Source organism: Acipenser ruthenus, chromosome 3, assembly GCF_902713425.1.
Source record: "Acipenser ruthenus chromosome 3, fAciRut3.2 maternal haplotype, whole genome shotgun sequence".
Taxonomy (NCBI): domain Eukaryota; kingdom Metazoa; phylum Chordata; class Actinopteri; order Acipenseriformes; family Acipenseridae; genus Acipenser; species Acipenser ruthenus.
Window position 1 is genome coordinate 34,733,703 of NC_081191.1, and position 20,202 is coordinate 34,753,904.

General features: G+C 37.1%; 1 protein-coding gene across 7 annotated transcripts in view; it reads right to left on the reverse strand.

Moving 5' to 3' along the window:
* Positions 1 to 20,202, reverse strand: part of LOC117394251 (engulfment and cell motility protein 1) — a 167,640-nt gene that overhangs the window by 30,602 nt on the left and 116,836 nt on the right. The window lies entirely within an intron of this gene.

The following is a 20,202-nucleotide window of genomic DNA, read 5'->3' on the forward strand; positions in this document are numbered from 1 at the left end:
ACAGAAACCTCTTGACTTTAGGGTCTAGACTCTAAATTGATACATATAACAACTTCATGATGGAGGGAGTGCATATTTTCAGATAACAACCTACAAAAGGGACACATCATTACCGTTCAATGATGACAAAATTGACAAATTAATTACTTAATTTTTTTTTTTTTTACGTTTTTCTAAATTATTTATAGTGTTTAATTATTTTATGAATTACTTTGGGACTAAGAGACAGTATGTTAAAGGGATCAAGTTCATGCCTTGTAGACACCCATCCATTCCATCTTTAATGGCTCTGAAACAAATTTCCATACCCATATTTATATACATTTTCCTAGAATTTTGCATTTATTGGTTAGGTGGTGTTACAACATGAGGTGTTGTTTTTGTGTTGTTTTTCTATTTTATGTGTTGCAATGCTTTGTCTGGGTATTTTCTTAACTCAGCGTGAAGGCATGCTTGTAGAAAGTTACTGACAGGGACACATTCCTTGTTTGGGCATGATATATGGATGTTGCCGGTGTCTTGTACTCTTCTGTACCAGTGTTTGTGTCTTGTAATCTGTTGTAGCAATATATCTTATTAGCAGGGTGTGTTTGTCAAATGCATGGATTGAATATGGTTATCTTAGAAAATTAGAAGTGACAAAGAGAGAAAATGTATGGGAGGACATGTAACAGTACTGGAGAACAGGTTACAAAAAGAAATAATTTTTGAAGAATGATATAAATCACAGGTTAGGAATAAAAGGCTTATTTAGAGCTATTTTGTTAGACCAGAGGAAGAGAAGACAGCCACACTCTGTGTCTCTGAAACTGGTAATTATGCGCATTAATGCCTTTTTCGTATTGCATACTGATTTTGAAATTTAATAAAGCATTAGTATTAAACTGACAAATTGTTGTATTGAGTAAATCATTCTAGGTTAATACACAAAATAAGACTCACACCAGTGAGGCGCTTAACAGTGGCACCCGACACACAGTATTATTTATTTCTACTGTACAACACTTGTCTGTGCTAATTTAAGGACTACATTACTGCTTCCTATTAAATTAAAAAAATAATAATTCATAATACATTTCAACTTGATTCTTTTGACATTATTCCATTCTGTGTTTATTGTAACTGCCATTTCCATATTACAATGGCATTCTTTTATCTCAAGCTTTAAACAAATATTCAGTTTACATTTCTAAGTAAATAAAATGAATTTTTTTATGCCTATAACAAAATACTGATAGAATTGAAAGAATTGCTCCATATTTGAAATGGTGCAAGACAAATACATTTAGTTGAAATGAGAGAGAGTGGAATGATGTTCCCTAGCACTTCAGACGGAAAAGCTGAACAAGGGACCAGCCTCTCAGAGGCCATTTATGCATCTGCAGCTGCTCTGGCTAGCCTCTCTGTGTAGGCAATACTGCAATGTGGAAATACACCTTAAAAATCGGAATTTAAAATGAGTCTGTCTATATTGGCAAAACAATAACCGGACACTGTAAGGAGAAAAGACAAATGCAGAGGAAACACTATAAAATAGGGCTTTCCTGTCTACAGTACCAGAGGGGTGATGTTGAAATTAATATGTGATTTTGTGTCTCTATTTATCAGGGTATTTCTCAACCTTGAATAGTACATGAGGACATACATGGCTTTTAGTCATTTACATCACCCTTTTGGCTCATCTCTCAAAAGCACTGTCGTCATAAGTAAGGTTTCCAAGGTGCAAACACCATGGACACAGTGATGTGATTTTTCCCAAAGCCACACAGATCCTCATCACTGTCGTGTAACCATGTGTATTGGGAATAGTGAGAGCAATCCTGACTCGCAGTCTTTGTTCAGCCTTTACAGAGTGTAAAGACTATTGCTCACCTTTTCTGATACATTACTGAGTTTTTGGACAACCCATAAAGCAATAGCTCGTACAACAACCATAAACAGAAAAAAAAAAGATTAAAACATCCTTTTTAGAAAACGTCTACTGTTAAAAAGCTGTCATTTAAATATGAAATAGTTAAACTATACACATGTATATTAATTTATAGAATTAGGCAAAACATTTTATTTGATATTTTTAAATATTTGCTGACTAAATTGCTTTCTTGTGTTGTATAATACCAAACATACCGGTAAACAAAGACAAACCACATATATTCGGATGTCAGGTTATGTTTTGCAAGAATTTGGGACCATTTCCATATTAAATTGATAGTTGTGCAAGAACTTCATTCAAGTTTATTCTCAGGAATCTCTGTTCACTGTAATTCTGATAATCATTGTTTTACACAAATTAAGCATTATATCATTAAATGCATGCTTTTCTTCAACTGCTATTACCTCAGTCCAAACAAACAAGACTTGGTCTATTTTTTTTTTTTTTAATAGTAATGACCTCAGTCAAAATGACATGCTTCCAATATGTATCCAAAGACCCCTTATGGGGGAAGTTAAATCTACTTACATGGTGTCTCCAGGTCCATTGTGTTTCGGTCCAGTAATCACATATTCATGGACTTCAATAAAAGACAATCAATGATTGCACTGTCCGAGACTAAAGAGCATATACAGGATAACAGATGGTTTCAGGCAGAGCTCTTTAATGAAAACGGTTTTCCGTTTAGCCATGTGCAATAGCTAGGCTACAAATGCATCTTTTCTTTGCTAGAATACGATACAAGTCTAAAGAATAAGTGTGTAGCTTTGCTTATGTTTATATGCGTATTTAAGCCTCACTGTTTTCCAATTGGGCAAATGTCTCTGCAGCATCAGCCAACTGCTGAAAGCCTTGGTCACGTGGGGTGGTGGCGATGGAGAGACGGGAGGGGAGTTGGTGGAGGTGTCCAGTCCATTTAAACAGAGCCGCTACAGTGCTGTCATCCCACACTGATGTATAGCAGTGTCGTGTCATGAACTGTGGCAGCTCTTATCTGCACCTCTCGCTGAAAAACCAGACAGGGAGAGCTCAAATTCATCAGCATCTCCATCTTGTGAAGAGAAAGCAGGAGCTCAGTAATGAGAATTCCATCGCCATGGAAACCAGCTAACTGCAGCCAGTCAGATTTGCTTAGGACCATCTGCTGCCAATTCAGCAGCAGGCTCATTTTGTGTCTTTTTTTTCCCTTCCTTGCACATACAGCAAGGAAGGGAAAAGCCAACATAAAGGCATTTAGCATGAACGTTTAGTCAACTGGAATCAGACAGCAACATGAAAAAAATATTAATAAAGATTATCAACATACTGTGACGTGTGTAATATTTCAAAACATATCAAGAGTAGACACAGTATTTGACAGACTGTTGAACCTAGTGGAAGACAAACAAAGAATAATGGATCACTAAAGTGGCTTTAGATAATTGCAGACAAGATTTACTATTACATACATTGTACTTCGTCTTTGACTGTACTGTATATATACACACACACACATACATACATGTCATTAATTTTACCCCTGCTATACAAGAATAAAATGTTTGAATTAAGAATTCTGATGAATGTGCTGTGAAAAATGTTGTGATCCATATTTAAGTGTAAAAGGCAATTGATCATTCACATTATTTGCTTATCACATTTAAAACCTACCTTTTCAGCAGAATATGCTGCAGTAAATTGTCGTATATTGGTAGCTGGACTAATTTTCAACTCTGCTCCTGATAGTCAGGTCTTTGAGGAGTTTATAGCCTCATGAGATTACTCAATGAGGGTCTGTAGTAATCTACAACTAGATTATAGACCTCAAAAGATTATATGAAGCCTGGTTTCACCCTTGAAGCCTTAGTTGCCGTGGAACACTCAAAAATAGGATCATGATCTCAAAAAATAGGATTTGTGACATCCAAGGATTACAAAGCCTAATACAGAAATAAATTATTTTATATATATATATATACACACACACACACACACACACACACACACACACACACAGGTGCTTCAGTGCTTCAGAAAATGAAAAATAATGAAAAAATAATAAGGGACTGTTTTAAGATGTAGGAATGGGAATCATCTGTACACAACCTGTAACTTTTCTGCCTCATGGTTGCTGTCTTTTCTAACAACACGCTATGGTTTTTTCCCCCTTTTCTTCCACAAGTCCACTAGCAGATTACAAAGTAGTTTACCCTTCTAACCTTTATTTAAAAAAAAAAACACTACACCAGTGATCCACAACGTGCTAAACTGCACCAATTTCTCTCTGCTTTCATATCACAATGATGTGATAATTGCCATTCAAAACATATCTACCAGGCTTATTGACAACAGCATCCAATTTCATTCCATAATGCTTTAAGGTAGGGCTTCTCAAACTCAGTCCTGGGGACCCCCTGTGCCTGCTGGTTTTCATTCCAACTGAGCTCTCAATTACTTAACTATACTTAATTGAACCTATAATGTGCTTAATTAGACCTTTTTAATTGTTTTCAGCTCTTAAAGAGTTACAGATTTCAAATTAGTTATTTTAGTCAATCAATCAATCATTCAATCAATCAATCAATCATTCATTCAATCAATCAATCTATTTTATATAGCACCTGTCATAGTGGGCCACCATCACAAAGCATTTTACAAGATGTAGTAACAAGAAAATCCATAATCCTTTAAATACAGATACATGCATAATACATGCTATACAGCAGAAAGTGCATAATACATGATAGTAGCATAATACATGAAATAGTACATTAATAAGTACTGTCCTTATAAGTAACTTGAGCTCTGCAACTGTTGAACAGCTGAAAACAATTAAGGTCTAATTAAGCAAATTATTAGTTCAATTAAGGGTCTAGTAAAGTAATTGAGAGCTCAGTTGGAATGAAAACCAGAAGACACAGGTTGTCCCCAGGCCGCGTTTGAGAATCCTGGTATAAGTCATTGATTTCTGAAGTAGGCAGGTATGTTGCCAATTTTTTTTCCTCTTAAGGAAGCAACACCTTTATGCATAAAATGGGAGGCTATTACTCTCCTGCAGAAGAGAACTGAGAAGAGAAACTTCCATTTTGAATGATTAGACGTCAGACACAGAAACAGGTGAAAAACATTCTAACTAACACAATCATCTTTTTTTGAGCATTTAAAGGTTTCAATATTCACGAGACATACTGTACTCATTTTTTTCTAATTTTGTAGTGCTATTGCTTTCAGACAGTAATCTATAACAATTTGTAGTTTTCACACCCACAATACAGACAATACATTATTATTTGAGTCAGAGATCTGAGCTCTCACTGGTATATGATCATTTAGAGATTTAACCATAAATAGCACTTTACCATCTGCACCAGTCTGTAAAATCTGGAGCTTCTCTTGTTCCAGTATCAAATAGAGCCTTTTGCCAGTTCCATCTGCAGTCTGAGACCACTCTGGCACAAGACAACTTTGGGGTTATTCATTGTCCAAAAACAGGTTGACAGCACATAGGACATGGCTGCTTTGGAGTCCAGTGAAGAGCAACTAGACTAATCCCAGGGCTAAAGTGTATGAGTTATGAAGATATTTTAAGTGAACTGAACCTGGACTTAATTTAGCCTAGAAAATAGAAGGGTTAGGGAAGAATGAATCAAAGTTTTTAAAACCAAAAAAGGTCTCAACAAAATCCAGACAGAGTGGTGGGTATATGGAACTGGTTTGTTAAGCCACGTTGTTCCTGCTGATTCATTGGTACCCTTCAAGGGCCAACTGGATGTGGTTCTTAATATGATGATCTAATGCTTCAGGTCTGCATAAAGTAAGGACGCAAAATAGTATATTATATTATATTTTATATATATATATATATATATATATATATATATATATATAATGTGTATAAAATCAAGTTTATCGGATTATAGCCAAATGCAATCCAAAACGTCTGTAGGAGAATAGGAATGTACTGATTAATACAAGTTTGGTAAAGATCACATCAGAAAGGCTAGCAATGGAAAGTGCTTCAAAAGGGGGTATATTTTTAATATTCCAGAAATGTGTTGAGGTACCAGTCATTTCACATATAGAAATAGAATAAAAAGTACATTTGTCTCAGTGGCCGTTTTTATGTTGTCTGGACAACTTTCCATTTGAAATTTAAAAAAAAAAAATAGAAGGAGCTGCCTATTTGATTAAAAAGACCCCTAAAACAGGGTCAAGCAGGTCTTAAAATGGAACGGTATAGTGAAACTTCAAAGCCATGCTGAAAGTCGGAAAATGTGGAGCCAAATTACTTTTTTCAAATGACTGCAAGGGGTCATCGTCTTCCCGGCTATACAAATTGTAACAAAAATTGTTCTTGTAACACAATTTAATCTCATCGGATTATAGACTGTGGTCTAAAAGACAGTACTATTAAACAAAGAAAACAAAAATGAAATATTTATCAATACAGGAAAAAAAGGTCTAATTAACAAACGCACCCCCCTCCACACACACACACTGAAAAAGCAGAGTCTGATAGTTTACCCCTCAGCTATTGTTTAAGCCAATTAATTTAGTTTGTCCTAAACTGTCAATGAAATCAAATTTGACAAACTGAAGTGTGGCCTGAAGTCGTCAAACCTGGCCTGCTCCCACCCACAGCTATAATCAAATGAGGAGAACCTCAGTCTAAAGCTGCCTCAATATCAACATCATCCTTCCACTCTACAAAGTATTGCAGTCCATCTCTATAATTCTGACCAGAGAAAAAGGCAGTAGCTACATATACACCCTTAGGGATCACTCTTTACATTCTGGCAGTGACTCATCCTGTAATTTGAACTTCATTTTCAGATTTTCAGTAACATATAAAGCTACTGAATGTGTTGCAGAAAAAACACACTAAATGTGCTCCAACACACAGAAAATTCAGTTTATCTTCAACCAAGCATTTCACAGGAATACAAACTTATAACACTGAAGGTGTTTGATGTCCAACAGGAAGCTAAAGCAAACTTATTTGATGATAGGCAAAATCAAAGCTGTCAAATACAGATGGGATATTCTATGCCAAATCAACCAATTCCCAACAGCATTCCCGTACAAGTGGTATGCACATTAAGCACACTGCCATTCTGAATACACAGCAGAATATATTGCAGTTTTTCTGAATTACAGCCTTGATATATAATAAATACATTTTACTGTGGTGGCAGGAATGCTAGTAATTCATATAAGCATGAGGATGCTTAATTCAGACATGAAGCTAAAATGTGGGCAATGTGCCTAATATACTTGGCTCTGTCCTGAAAATAGAGTTCAGATCAGATGTACTTTAGGCAGGTGGGACAATTTGTTGAGTTGACATAGACTTTGTGTACCAAATACAGCAAAGCTCATGCATCATATGAGGTCAAGGACAATGAGGTAATATGAATTATGGTTTCTGAGATGTGTCCAAAGTGCAGTAGTGTGAGGAGATATAAAATAGATCAGTTATGAGATATTGAGAGGCCTCATTTTGGTTATCTAAGAACCCATTTTTTCCAACAGCTGCAAAGTAACTTCATAGACCCCCAGTACCATTATATAACATAATGCATGTTTATATTTGTTTTTAATAAGGATGTTATCCCTTAATGTGATAAAATGTCAGTTGATTGGGTTTTATGCATGAGACAGCATTTGTGTCAATAATATGAGATGCTTGCTTTGGTTGAAAGTGACTTAATGCTTTAAAATGTAATTAAACCAAAATATTCTATGCAGCTCCAATATTAAAAGTCAATATTCTTAAACACCTTTGACTTTAGAAGTCAACAGAACCAGCTGGAACACCATGTTTTACATTATGAAAGGCACAATCAAGTTAATTTTCTATGATTCTCATGCGGACAGGTCTGGGTTTATCTTTTGGGCCCTTGATTTTAGATTCCAAACTGGAAGGCCACATGGACAGTGCACAGGATAACCACACTATCAGTAATACGCACCTGTTTGGAAATCTTAATCTAGTGTACTTTGTATGACCCTGATTACTATCTTGCTGTGTAGCACAAATCAAAACACACAACACACACAAAAAAAGGAACTTTTCCAGCAGATTTGTTTCTGAAAGTCAAGTATTGCACAGAATCTATTCTTTTTTAAATGTCCCAGTGTTTCAGATCCTACTACTTCACCATGCATTTATAAAGAAAAGTGCTTCCCACCTTCTGTTCTAAACTTACTTTTACTCGGCTTCCACTTATGCCCCTTTGTTCTTTTCTCTGTGCTAAATCTCAAGTAGTGTCTTGGGTTAACTGAATCTACACCATTTATGATTTCAAAGACTTCAAATCAAGTCCCCCCTTTCTTGCTGTTTCCATATTACTGTACAACTGTACACAATTAAAAGGTGTGGTCACCAATTCTATACACAACACTTGCAAAATATTAAATATAAAACATGCAGATTTCATGAATAGATTAACCATTCAGCAGAATGAGGGAACAAACAAGTGAGTAGAGACACAAACCTGGTTGTAATGGGGTAGGTCTCGGTTTTACAACAGCAGTTTAAGATTGCACATAGTTACTGGTACACCTGGTGGTCCCTGCTGGAAACACTGGTACTTGAGATGAAAATGAAAAGGTTGAAAACCACTGAGCTAGATAATGACCTGGCCTTTCTTTAACCATCAATGCAATTAGTTATCTGGCATGAAATTAATATCACTCTATCAGATACCTTCATTAGAACAAGAACATAATAAATAATCCCAAAAAGACTTCTTAACCAACAACTATGTAGTACAACTAATCTTACCAATCCTTCTGATCACAGCAGTAAATCATCTGGATGTCAGCATCCATTCAAGCAACAGCTGTTACAATATATCCTACTTGAATTCAATCTTGGGTAATAATGCAGCACCCCTTAATCTGTACCCTGTGTTCTTTCAACAGAAGAATAAGATGCCATGCTGACACTCTTCTTCTAGATTTGAAAATAAAGTAACAGATAAGTGAGGTTTTCTGTTGTCACTATCGCATACCGCGTAACACGCTGCTGTGTCAGAAAGTCACAGCCAAGTGTAAACTTCCCAATCTTATTACAGACCTCATCTAATGGACTCCACTAGACTCGCAACAGCTTGTCATATTAAAACAGCAGTGGTGCAAACTGGATTAACCACTCTCACTCCGTTAGCATCAGTTAGGGAAAGGCAGCTGTGCCGATCCATACTTAATACTGCATTCGCGTTTACCGTTCAATACACTGCACCAATATAGGATTGCCACATTAAGGTAAAGCCAAACATATTCATTTAAAAAGTAAAATAGCAATTTCAACACATTTCTGGTTAAGAATGGGTCAAGGTGGTGCACAATCAGGACAAACAAAAAGTATGCAGGTGGCCATCAGCTGACAGTTGTGGAAGTGTGCATTGCAATTATGACACAATAAAAACATGAACAGGATTGTACAAATGTATCTTTACAAGCAGACAACGATGCAGAACACTCTTCTCTGCCCAGTGTCTCTGGGATGTCCCGGATATCCGTGATAATATGTACAGGATGTTGTCCTGGATTTAATAGATCCATAACATATCTACAGATGGTAAAGCAAACATTTACAACCACACATGAATCATAGGAAAAGCAGAATGCCAACATCATACAGTAGAACTCTTCTAGGGTATAAAATAATGTAGCTGTTCGTTTATTTGTTCGGATTTAAGTGCGACTCAGAAATAATCGTCATCTAAAAAATAAATAAATAAACAAACAAACAAACAAACATTTAAGAATGTCCAGAAGCCCAATTCATTTCTCACTCATTTTGCTACGTTTCCAAATGCCAGACCTAGCTGTCCTGCTCTCGTATCAATAAAACGTTTGACTCAGCAGCTGGAAAGCTGGCTCCTGAACCCCCTTGACAATTGTCTTCTCCCTCTCTCCGTCTCCTCACCAGTCATGTACACATCACTTTATTATTATATTTGCTGATCCAGATGTCAGCACATTTTTCTCTGGGCTGTCATGCCAAAAAAAACCTTCCCTCAGCTAATGAATCTTTCCCGATTTCATCCTCCTAACAGCTTCCACTTCACTTTCCAAGAGCCGTGCTCTGATGGTTTCCAGCTGGGGATGGAATATTACAATAGGCTAACTTCTCCAATAGCCACAGATATCGGTCAGAATCCTTCCAGTAGGTAAATCCCACACAGTATATGTAATAATCTGGTGGGCACACAGTAATTGGAGGCCAAAGAGGCACTGCTTCCTATATACTGGTATTGTTGTGTGTCAAGCACAGAACACTGAATAAAAAAAAAAAATGCATACTATACTAGAGACAGGAAGGAACAATCTAAAACTAGTGTCCCTCAAAAATCCAGAGGGAATTCAAGCTTTCTTAGTTTAATCAAGACACACACACAGCCTCAACCTGTTGGACAATAGATTTAGCCTCCAATGTCAGACGGCTTACTTTTCACACCATTACACAAACCCTTAGTCACTCCACTTGATGGTATTTTAAGACACTGATCAAATCCCCCAGCCCCTACCAATGGATTAGCAGCAGTAGTGGTTTCAATCATTTTGGAACCAGACCACTGGTTTTCAACCCAACCGGCACATTAATCTATTGTCCTTGGACAGCTTTCAATGTTTTAATTTCTCCAAACTACCAGTATGGTAGTTTTTATAGACTGATTATTAGTAACATTATGACAGATGGATATGTGGTTCTCTTGTTACCTGTAAATATAAAATGATTTCTGATGATGATGGCAGTCTCTCCTCAGGGGATACAAAGCAACACCAGATCTCACCAGAATAATGTATCCATTTCTACAATGAAAAAAGCCTCTCCAAGATAAATGATCTTGCCATATTGACATTTGATTTGAGCAACAATATGTTTGCAGTAGAGGTCTTCATGGGTCTACATGGACCCGACGACCGGAGACTGAGGGTCGGGTCGGGTCCGATTTTGTTTACTCAGTAATACACAAACTGTTGATTACTATTAAAGAGGCTCTGTTTGGTACTATAAATCATTGTTTATAATTCCTGTTGTGTGGATTGGCTTCCCCCAGTAGCACAAGACATTGCTTGCAGAGCGCAATAGCAAACACGTGACCCATATCGAAGATGTTTCTTTTAGATCATTCTTAAAAGTCGGAGTAATGTATCTGTTTATGAAGGAAAGAAAAATGCAAGTCTGTGGTGTGGGAATCATTTGTAATTGTGGACAAAGGAAAACAAGTTTTGCAAAACACAAATTTTACATCTCAATTCCACTTGCTCTTGTGTCAGTCTGTAATAAGATCATGCATTTACAAGATCGTACTTCATTTCATTTGATTTTCAGATAATGTATTTGTATCTTTTACACAAACATATTATTTATTTAATTTTACAGTCCTCTGTGTAGGTTCATGACGGAATAAATATTATGAACCTACACTGTAGTTCAGCCAGATTTCCAGGTTGATTGGAAAAAAAACGCTACTGTAATATTGTATCTAGTCAGTGCATATACTAAGCTGGGCAAAGGAAAAGCGTTCCACTTTTCTCGGGCCGGGTCGGATCCGGGTCTAATAAGAATTTTACATCGGGTCGGGTTCGGTAAATAACTGCCGTCGGGTCGGGTTGATTAATTTGGACCCGTGAAGAGCTCTAGTTTGCAGTACAGTATTGTATCTATCTTGATTCGTGGAGATAATGCATGCATGTGGGTTTTGCTTTTTTGTTATTAAGCCTGATGAAATAAAAATAATACGTTTTTCCTCTGCTCATTCAAGTTTTATTCAGAGAAATAGAATTTAGAGGGCTGGTTGGATTGCGAGCTGTAACAGAATATCACTTTGACAAAATTCATTGTCCCTGAACTACATGCAGAGAAAAAAAAAAAAACACAGAGATGTGCCGGTTTCCATCTATTCACAGAGAACTGCTGCTGGTCAAAATTGCACTAATGAATTTGTATGAAAATGTAATGCGAAGCCGGCAATACCTTGATAAAATTTGAACTAAGTAACCCATTGAGCTACACGTAACCGATCTGCTATTTTCAGAACTGTAAAATGGTCATTCAGTGAGCATGCAAGCCGAGATCTGAGCACGTAATCTCTGTGGAGGTAGGGAGTAAGCAGTCAGTAGTCTTGCTAGACTAAGTGACCTTGCTAGGCTGTGACCAGAGTTTAATTTCAGATGACCTGGCAGGCGGATATAAGAACATAAGAAAGTTTACAAATGAGAGGAGGCCATTCAGCCCATCTGGCTCGTTTGGTTGTTAGTAGCTTATTGATCCCAGAATCTCATCAAGCAGCTTCTTGAAGGATCCCAGGGTGTCAGCTTCAACAACATTACTAGGGAGTTGGTTCCAGGCCCTCACAATTCTCTGTGTAAAAAAGTGCCTCCTATTTTCTGTTCTGAATGCCCCTTTATCTAATTTCCATTTGTGACCCCTGGTCCTTGTTTCTTGTTTCAGGTCAAAAAAGTCCCATGGGTCGACACTGTCTACACCTTTTAGGATTTTGAATGCTTGAATCAGATCATCGCGTAATCTTCTTTGTTCAAGACTGAATAGATTAAAACCTATACCTGTCTATACCTAAGATCCTAAAACCATGCTGACTGTCTCCCAGGATACTGTTACCATATAGGTAATTTTCCATTTTGGATCTTATTATAGTTTCCATAAGTTTACATATAATAGAAGACAGGCTTATTGGTCTGTAGTTACCTGGTTCGGTTTTGTCTCCCTTTTTGTGGATCGGTATTAAGTTTGCAATTTTCTAGTCTGTGGGTAGAAACCGTGTCAAGAGACTGTTACATGATCTTGGTTAGCGGTTTGTAAATAACTTCTTTCATTTCTTTGAGTACTATTGGGAGGATCTCATCAGGCCCTGGGGATTTGTTTATTTTAAGAGCTCCTAGTCCCTTTACCACTTCTGCCTCTGTTATGCTAAAGTTATTTAAAACTGGATAGGAACAGGTCGACACGTGGGGCATGTTGTCCGTGTCCTCCTTTGTAAAAACCTGTGCAAAGTAATCATTTAATATATTTGCTATTTTTTTTTTTCTTCGTCTATGATTTTGCCATTTGTGTCTCTTAGACAATTAACCTCCTCTTGCTGTTATAATACTGGAAAAACATTTTGGAATTGGTTTTAGCCCCCTTAGCAATATTGATTTCTATGTCTCTCTTGGCCTTTCTAACTTCCTTTTTGACTTGTGTTTGCAGTTACAAGTACTCTTTTTGTGTACTTTGCTTTTGGTCCCTTTTAAACATTCTGTAAAGTGCCTTTTTTCGCTGATTTTTTTTTAAATTGATCTATTAAACCATTTTGGCTATTTTGTTTTAGATTTAGATTTGTCTACTTTTGGGATGTAATTGTTTTGCACCTCTAGTACTACATTTTTTAAAAAACAGCCATCATTTTTCTGTGGATGTTTTCTCTATTTTACTCCAATCTACGTCTCTTTTTCATACCTTCATAGATAGCTTGTCTAAAATTGTTTTTAGAAACTCATAAACAAAGCAGAAGTAAGAATAATTTGTATTCATGTGGATATTAAGGTGTACCCGGCCACGTGGGTTAACAAACTCATAGGAACCAAAGTTTTAAGAATCAAAATGTGAGTGTTACCTTGTTTACCATATCTTGTAGTTGTAGGACAGTACTAAGCAATTATTACGTGTCAGAAAGGTGTTATTCGGTAGTGACGACCAACCAGGGCCCTCTAGTGGGCAAGAAAGAGAACTGACAGAGGATGAAGTCATGGGGGATCCTGGGAAAATCCATAAACCCATTAATCAGAAACAGAGGTCTCAGGCTAAACCGCAAAGACTACCAGGGGGAAAGTACACCACGAAAAGTTCCCAGAACTAGCGTGTCACCTTCTATGGAAGCAGAAAGTCCTCCAAAACCTCTAGGCAGTCAGGTGGATCTTTGGGAGGATTTACCCATATCCTACAGCAATCTAAAGAAGGAACAGGTGGAGGACAGTAACACTATGCATTTGAACAGGTTGTTGAGGTTGAAGACGTATACTGGGAAACTAGAGACAACATGACTGGTCCCCATTTTATAACTAAGGATTTGCTGTATTGGGTGGTAAGAACCAAATGGGGAGAATGGGTAAAACAGCTATTGGTCCCAGGAAAATTAGAATATGTGGTCTTACAGAAGGCACATATCTGGTTAACTAAGTTATGGGAGACAGCCGAGGGGAATCCTTGACATTGTTAGAGACATGGGAATAAATGCCCCCTACTGGGGACAATGTTATTGAATACATTTTAAAAATGAGAAAAATAATGGAGAAAGTTACTCAGCTGGGGCCCGGTTAAGGGAGTTTGCAGAAGGAAGGGGACAAGGTGCTGGTGTTGATTCCCTCCCATGTCCACAAGTTTTTAGCTAAATGGCAGGGACCCTATCACGTGGTTAAAAGACTAAGTGAAGTGGATTATAAAGGGTTTCAGCCATATTAATCTTTTTAAACCCTGGAGAGAAACACTGGTGGCTGCAGTACAGCAGGAAGAATTGGATCTGGGTCCACAGGTTATAGAATTTGAGTTCCGGGGCAGTAAAAAAATGGGGAACACTTAACTCCACAACAGCAAGGGCAGATCCTCAATCTGATTGACAGGAATGGGGAGTTGTTTTCAGAGCTGCCAGGGAAAACCAGTTTAGTGGAGCACCAAATTATAATTCCCTCAGGAGTTCAGGTGCATAAGAAACCCTATAGGATCCCAGAGTCCAAATGAGTTGAAATGGCTAGAGAAGTAAGAGAAATGCTAGAACTGGGAGTAATTGAGGAGTGGAATAGTGACTGGTGTAGCCCAGTTGTAATGGTTCCGAAAACCTGATGGCTCAGTCAGGTTTTGTATTGACTTTCAAAAAATCAATGAGATTTCTAAGTTTGATGCATACCCGATGCCGCAGGGTGATGAAATGTTGGAGAAATTGGGCAAAGCAAAGTTTATAACAACTCTCGATTTAACAAAGGGTTATTGGCAGGTTCTGTTGTTGGCAACCTCCAGGGAAAAAACAGCATTCACGACTTGAGGGTTTATTTCAATTTAGAGTATTACTATTTGGACTACATTTATTTATTGCATTTATATAGCGCTTTTTATACAAAAGTATTGCAACACACTGTACAGTACATAGCAGAAAAAAAAGAACAAACCACAATACATTTGTACAGCATGTCACACATACAACTGCCACAGTCAGACCATTTAAAATAACAGTATCACCTACACATAGTAATACAAAAGCAGGTATTTTAAAGTTACTTTAAAACCTTTAAAAGATAAGAAAGCCATTTTATAAAAGTGCGCTTTTCTTCATGACTTGACTTGAAAACTGTAACGGTCCCAGCTTCCCTGACAAATGAAGCTCTACAAGAAAAAGCCCTACCTCCCCTGTTGCTTTTGTTGACCCTAGGAATAACCAGCAGCCCCGAATCCTGTGATCTCAGAGTGCGGTTTGGAAGTAACTCCTGCAAATAACTAGGTGCGAATCCATTCAGGGCCTTGTAAATTAACAGCAAAATCTTAAAATCAATTCTATACTGCAGAGGGAGCCAGTGTAAAGAGGCCATTACAGTAATCAATTCTAGATTAAACAATAGCATGCATTAGTCTCTCGGCATCAAATACGGAAATAATTGGTGTAAGTTTGACTATATTTCTCAAATGGTAACAAGATATTTTAGTAACTTCTCTAATATGAGTCTCAAATGACAGATCAGGGTCAAAGATGACCCCCAAGCTATTCATTTCTAGTTTAAAGTTTAGATGAGAGACTTCAAAGGTCGAGCTCATGTAATCCCACATTTCCTTTTAGTTGGTTCTGTGATCCCACTAGCATAACCTCTGTTTTATGTCTGCAAGGCAAGTAGCTAATAACACCCAGGGACAAATATAGCGGAATAGAAATCACGCTGGTGTTTTCACAATGATATATGAAACAGGGCAGCTAAACATTCTGTGTGAGTTTTTGGGTGTGCTGTTCTTTGTGGGCACACATGTGAATGTATATGAAGGGGACACTGGTTTACAGGTTTATAAGTTTGGACTATGATTATATCAGACAGCGTGATTGATGTGCAGTGTGTCTCATTTCACAGACACTACATCTTCCCGAGAGTCCACAACGTTGCTTGAATGACAATTTCTGTCTTTGCAGAATGGGCTTCTTAAGGGAGATGCTATAGCAAGCAACATAACACAACTAAGTTTAGGAACAGCAGACATTAGATAACTTAAGTGTCTAATAAATTGCAGGACATTAACTCAATGATGCTTGTTTTTTTTAAGGTTTAACACACACATTGGGTCATCTGGGGTCTTGATTTGTGTAGGTTGATTCTTCTCCACGAGCCAACCTCCCCAAATATATCTGCAGATTGGATTGGCCTTTCCCATTAATGTAGGTTGAGTTCATTCCATTGGGCCTTAAGGACCTCAGCTGGAGTGGAAGATGGTGAGTGAGCAGGACCTGAACTCTAAGTTGATGGATAAGGGCATTTTGGTGCCAAATCATTCCATGAAAGAAATTACACAACACAGAAGGGCTGCATCATCTACAGATACAGCCAAAGGTTATTCATCACCCTATAGAATACACATATTTTGCTTCATAAAGTCGAATGACATCTGTTGAATAATGTTCCGTTAAAATATTGAAGTACATACCGCGTTGTAGTGTTCCACATACTTAACATGAAGTCTAACATGAAATACTGTACTACTATTATGGCTTCCGGTAGACACTTGCAATATCATTTTGTTGTTTCTCTGATTACATGATGTTACATAACATATCTAAATTATGTTCATATAGTTATGAGTTGGAGTCAGACGTGCTCACAAGTTACTGTCGGTGATTATGATCATTGATATTTGAAACATTTACTCAGGAATAAGATATGAAGTATTCTGTGTTGATACTGTCGTGCTATTGTATTACACTATTGTAGTAACTCGAAAAAATGGTTTATTTAGACTCTTTAAATATACAAAATTATATACACTTTCTTTCACACTTTTCTTATTTTTAGCTTTACTTTAGCCTGTGAGATGTTGTTGTGTGTTGGTATTCCTAATTAAAATAAAATGGTGTTTATGACTGCAAATGAATATGTACTATTTTATTTATTTATTTTAAATACCAGTATTTATCTATTGTTGTTAACTCGATTTTGTTAAGATTTTTCTCTGAATGTACCTTCGGTATACACAGGACCAATTATTCCAAAGATCCTTTCTTCTAGTTGGTTCAGGGGGGTTATTGAGGACAGACCTTATCTGGTTCTGCCTCTTTCCATTATCAGCATTGCTCCTTCTTTTGGTTTCGCTTAAGGTAGATCACTTTTTATTGACCGCATAAGGCGTCCGAGGATGACCACAGGCTGAAACGGCCATTGCAATGTCAGCCCATACCTTCTGTTTTGCTTATGAAAGAAACATCCGTGGAACATTTCCCCAAATATAATACTTTTTAGATTTTCCTCCACACCAACGATCAAAACCGTATTCTTTTCCTCATGTAAAAGTTAAAGCCCTGCATTTCTTTGCCACAACTGAATCGAGTTTAGATGCCAGAACAGAATATTCTGGGGACAGTTACCTAAAGCTCAAGATTTAACCTGCCCTATTTCAGACTCGATCAGTCGTTTACGGGGAAGATTGGCGTTAGATAGGATTTTCTACCTAAAGTCAGGATTTCCTAACTAATGCTAGGATAGGATGAGAAATTGTAGACACTGCTGACTTAGGAAATGCTTTTGTAATACCGTTAGGAAAAATCCTACCCTAGCCATGAAAGATAAGATAGGAAAGCAAGTTAGGAAATGTTCTGTTATACGGCCTCTGGTACTTAATCAAGTATATTTGCATTTAATGATGGCACTAAAGCTGTCCCAGAATATTTTACAACATTAAGACATTGATATGTGACTTGATTCAGACATCCTCTAAAAGTTAAGTCAACAACAAGGTCATTCTCATAAGTAACAATGATAATTAGAGTGCTTGGCAATGCTGCTGGGTGCTCGGTAATGTTCTACAATCTTAAATGAAAGGTAGAGGACTCATTACGCTTAAATGCATCAACACCAACAATCAAGAAAGGCTATCTGATTGATGGTTCCTGGCTTCCTCATCCTATCTCTTCCCATGTGCCACTCTCTTTATTGTGTAAACAACTAGGGATCAAGCTAACAGTGGCATTAGTATGCAGGACCAGTTTAATATAGCTTAAAGATATGCCAGTATGAAACATTTTCATTGTACACTACAATATAATCCAGTAATGTGTTTATATGCAAAGGTTGCTAACTGCAAAAACATGCAATTCTTAATCAATTAACGAAAAGATTATTTTAATCTTCATTACCACTAAGCATACTAATCAACATGGCACAAATGCACATACTTGTTTACATTTGAGAGCAAGGTCTTAACATGCTTATTCTGTGTGACAAGTGTAAGTGTAATACACCCTCACAGTCAAAACATTTACCAGGAAAAACCTTTCAATGCTGCCAACAAGGGAATCAAAATAAAAAACTATGCAGTTTAGAGCTGCTGTTAATCCTATTTAATTTAAATTTTTTTCCATAGTTTATTTTACGTGTAGTCTACTTTATCAAAACCGTGTTGACGGGTTTGTTCACATTCTTCAGGGTTAGCTGTAGGGACAGTATTTATTATTTCTCTCAAGGTTTTCTTCAAAAACACAAACTGGTCAACATGTTTGGCCTTTGGCGCACTTGTTATATATAAGAAAGTTTACTAACGAGAGGAGGCCATTCGGCCCATCTTGCTCGTTTTGGTTGTTAGTAGCTTATTGATCCCAGAATCTCATCAAGCAGCTTCTTGAAGGATCCCAGGGTGTCAGCTTCAACAACATTACTGGGGAGTTGGTTCCAGATTCCCACGATTCTCTGTGTAAAAAAGTGCCTCCTATGCCTTACTTTATAATCCGGGTCTGGCAATGGAACGTGAAACAAGCAATGTGATTGGTCAAGCAAGGTTCCAGCTGTCCGTATATTGGATGGATATGGACAGTTGGAGCCTTATCGCATATTAGAAATCCCTGCGCTGCCTCACAGAAATTGCAGTTCAAGTAGACATCTTGTTTACAGTTACAGAGTTACAGTAACTATAAAACTGAGTGACACTACCAAAAATATGGAAGCACCAAAAAAAATCCCAAAAGTAGTAAGTAGACGAGCAGATTTGGATGAAGAACAATTAAATTAACTGGAAGATTGCAAAAGGGAACAAAATACCAAAGTTGCCGTCTTTTAGGAGTGGCTAAAACAGAAACCAATTGAAATAGATGTCTCAACTGTGGAAAATGCACATCTTAAGAAAATCTTAAACTATGGCATTTTCTCAAGAGGTGTGGAAAGACAATGCATTTCCAGTATAGTTATTTTCTTTGTGGCATCTTTTACAAATTGCACGTGAGAATATAAATCTTGTTTCTTTTTTTTCATTTAATTAAAAAACAAAATGATTCACACTTTTGATTGTATGTTTCTTGTATAGGTTTATCTTTGGTTGTGTCAGATGCTTGTTCATGACCACAATTTTAGCAGTCAGACTTAAAATGAGTATATAAGTGTTTGGTGGCGACCTCTAATCAATTTGAGAGTGTATTATTTTCTAATAAGCTGTGTTTAAGTTACCACATACCGTTTTGTACGAATAGTTGATAGTGTATTGATTAAACCAAACCTTTAGAGTCTGTACCAGTGAATAATTCCACCCCTAATGGTAACTACCATAAATACATTTAGTTTTTTAGCCATTTAGGCAGAACAGCAGGACTGACTTGTTCCAGTGAAGCAGACTGAAACGGTACAGAATTGTGTACAAGTTTAAAATAAATTACAAAAAAAACCAAAAAAACAACAATCCAAAATGTGTTATACATCTGTACGTAGAGTATGGCGCCTCCATAATATTTCCTCCCTGCTGTTGATATGTATCCCTAATGGAGGAGGGGAAACAAAAATCTCTATAGATACAGAAACATATTTGGAAGGATTTGGAAGGAAAAAAAATAAACATTTAATATTGTGTTCTTTGTATAGATAAATGCATTTGGAAGGAGTCCAATGTGAGCCTGGTGTTAGGGTGTATGAGAGTTTCCTATTGCAAGGACTTGAAGGGGTTCAATGCTGAGAGGATGACATGGTCTACTATTGTATGGATCCATATATATGTGAAAGTGTTGTATCAGCTAACGTGAAACAGATGTAAACCAAAACAAGACGTTACAGTA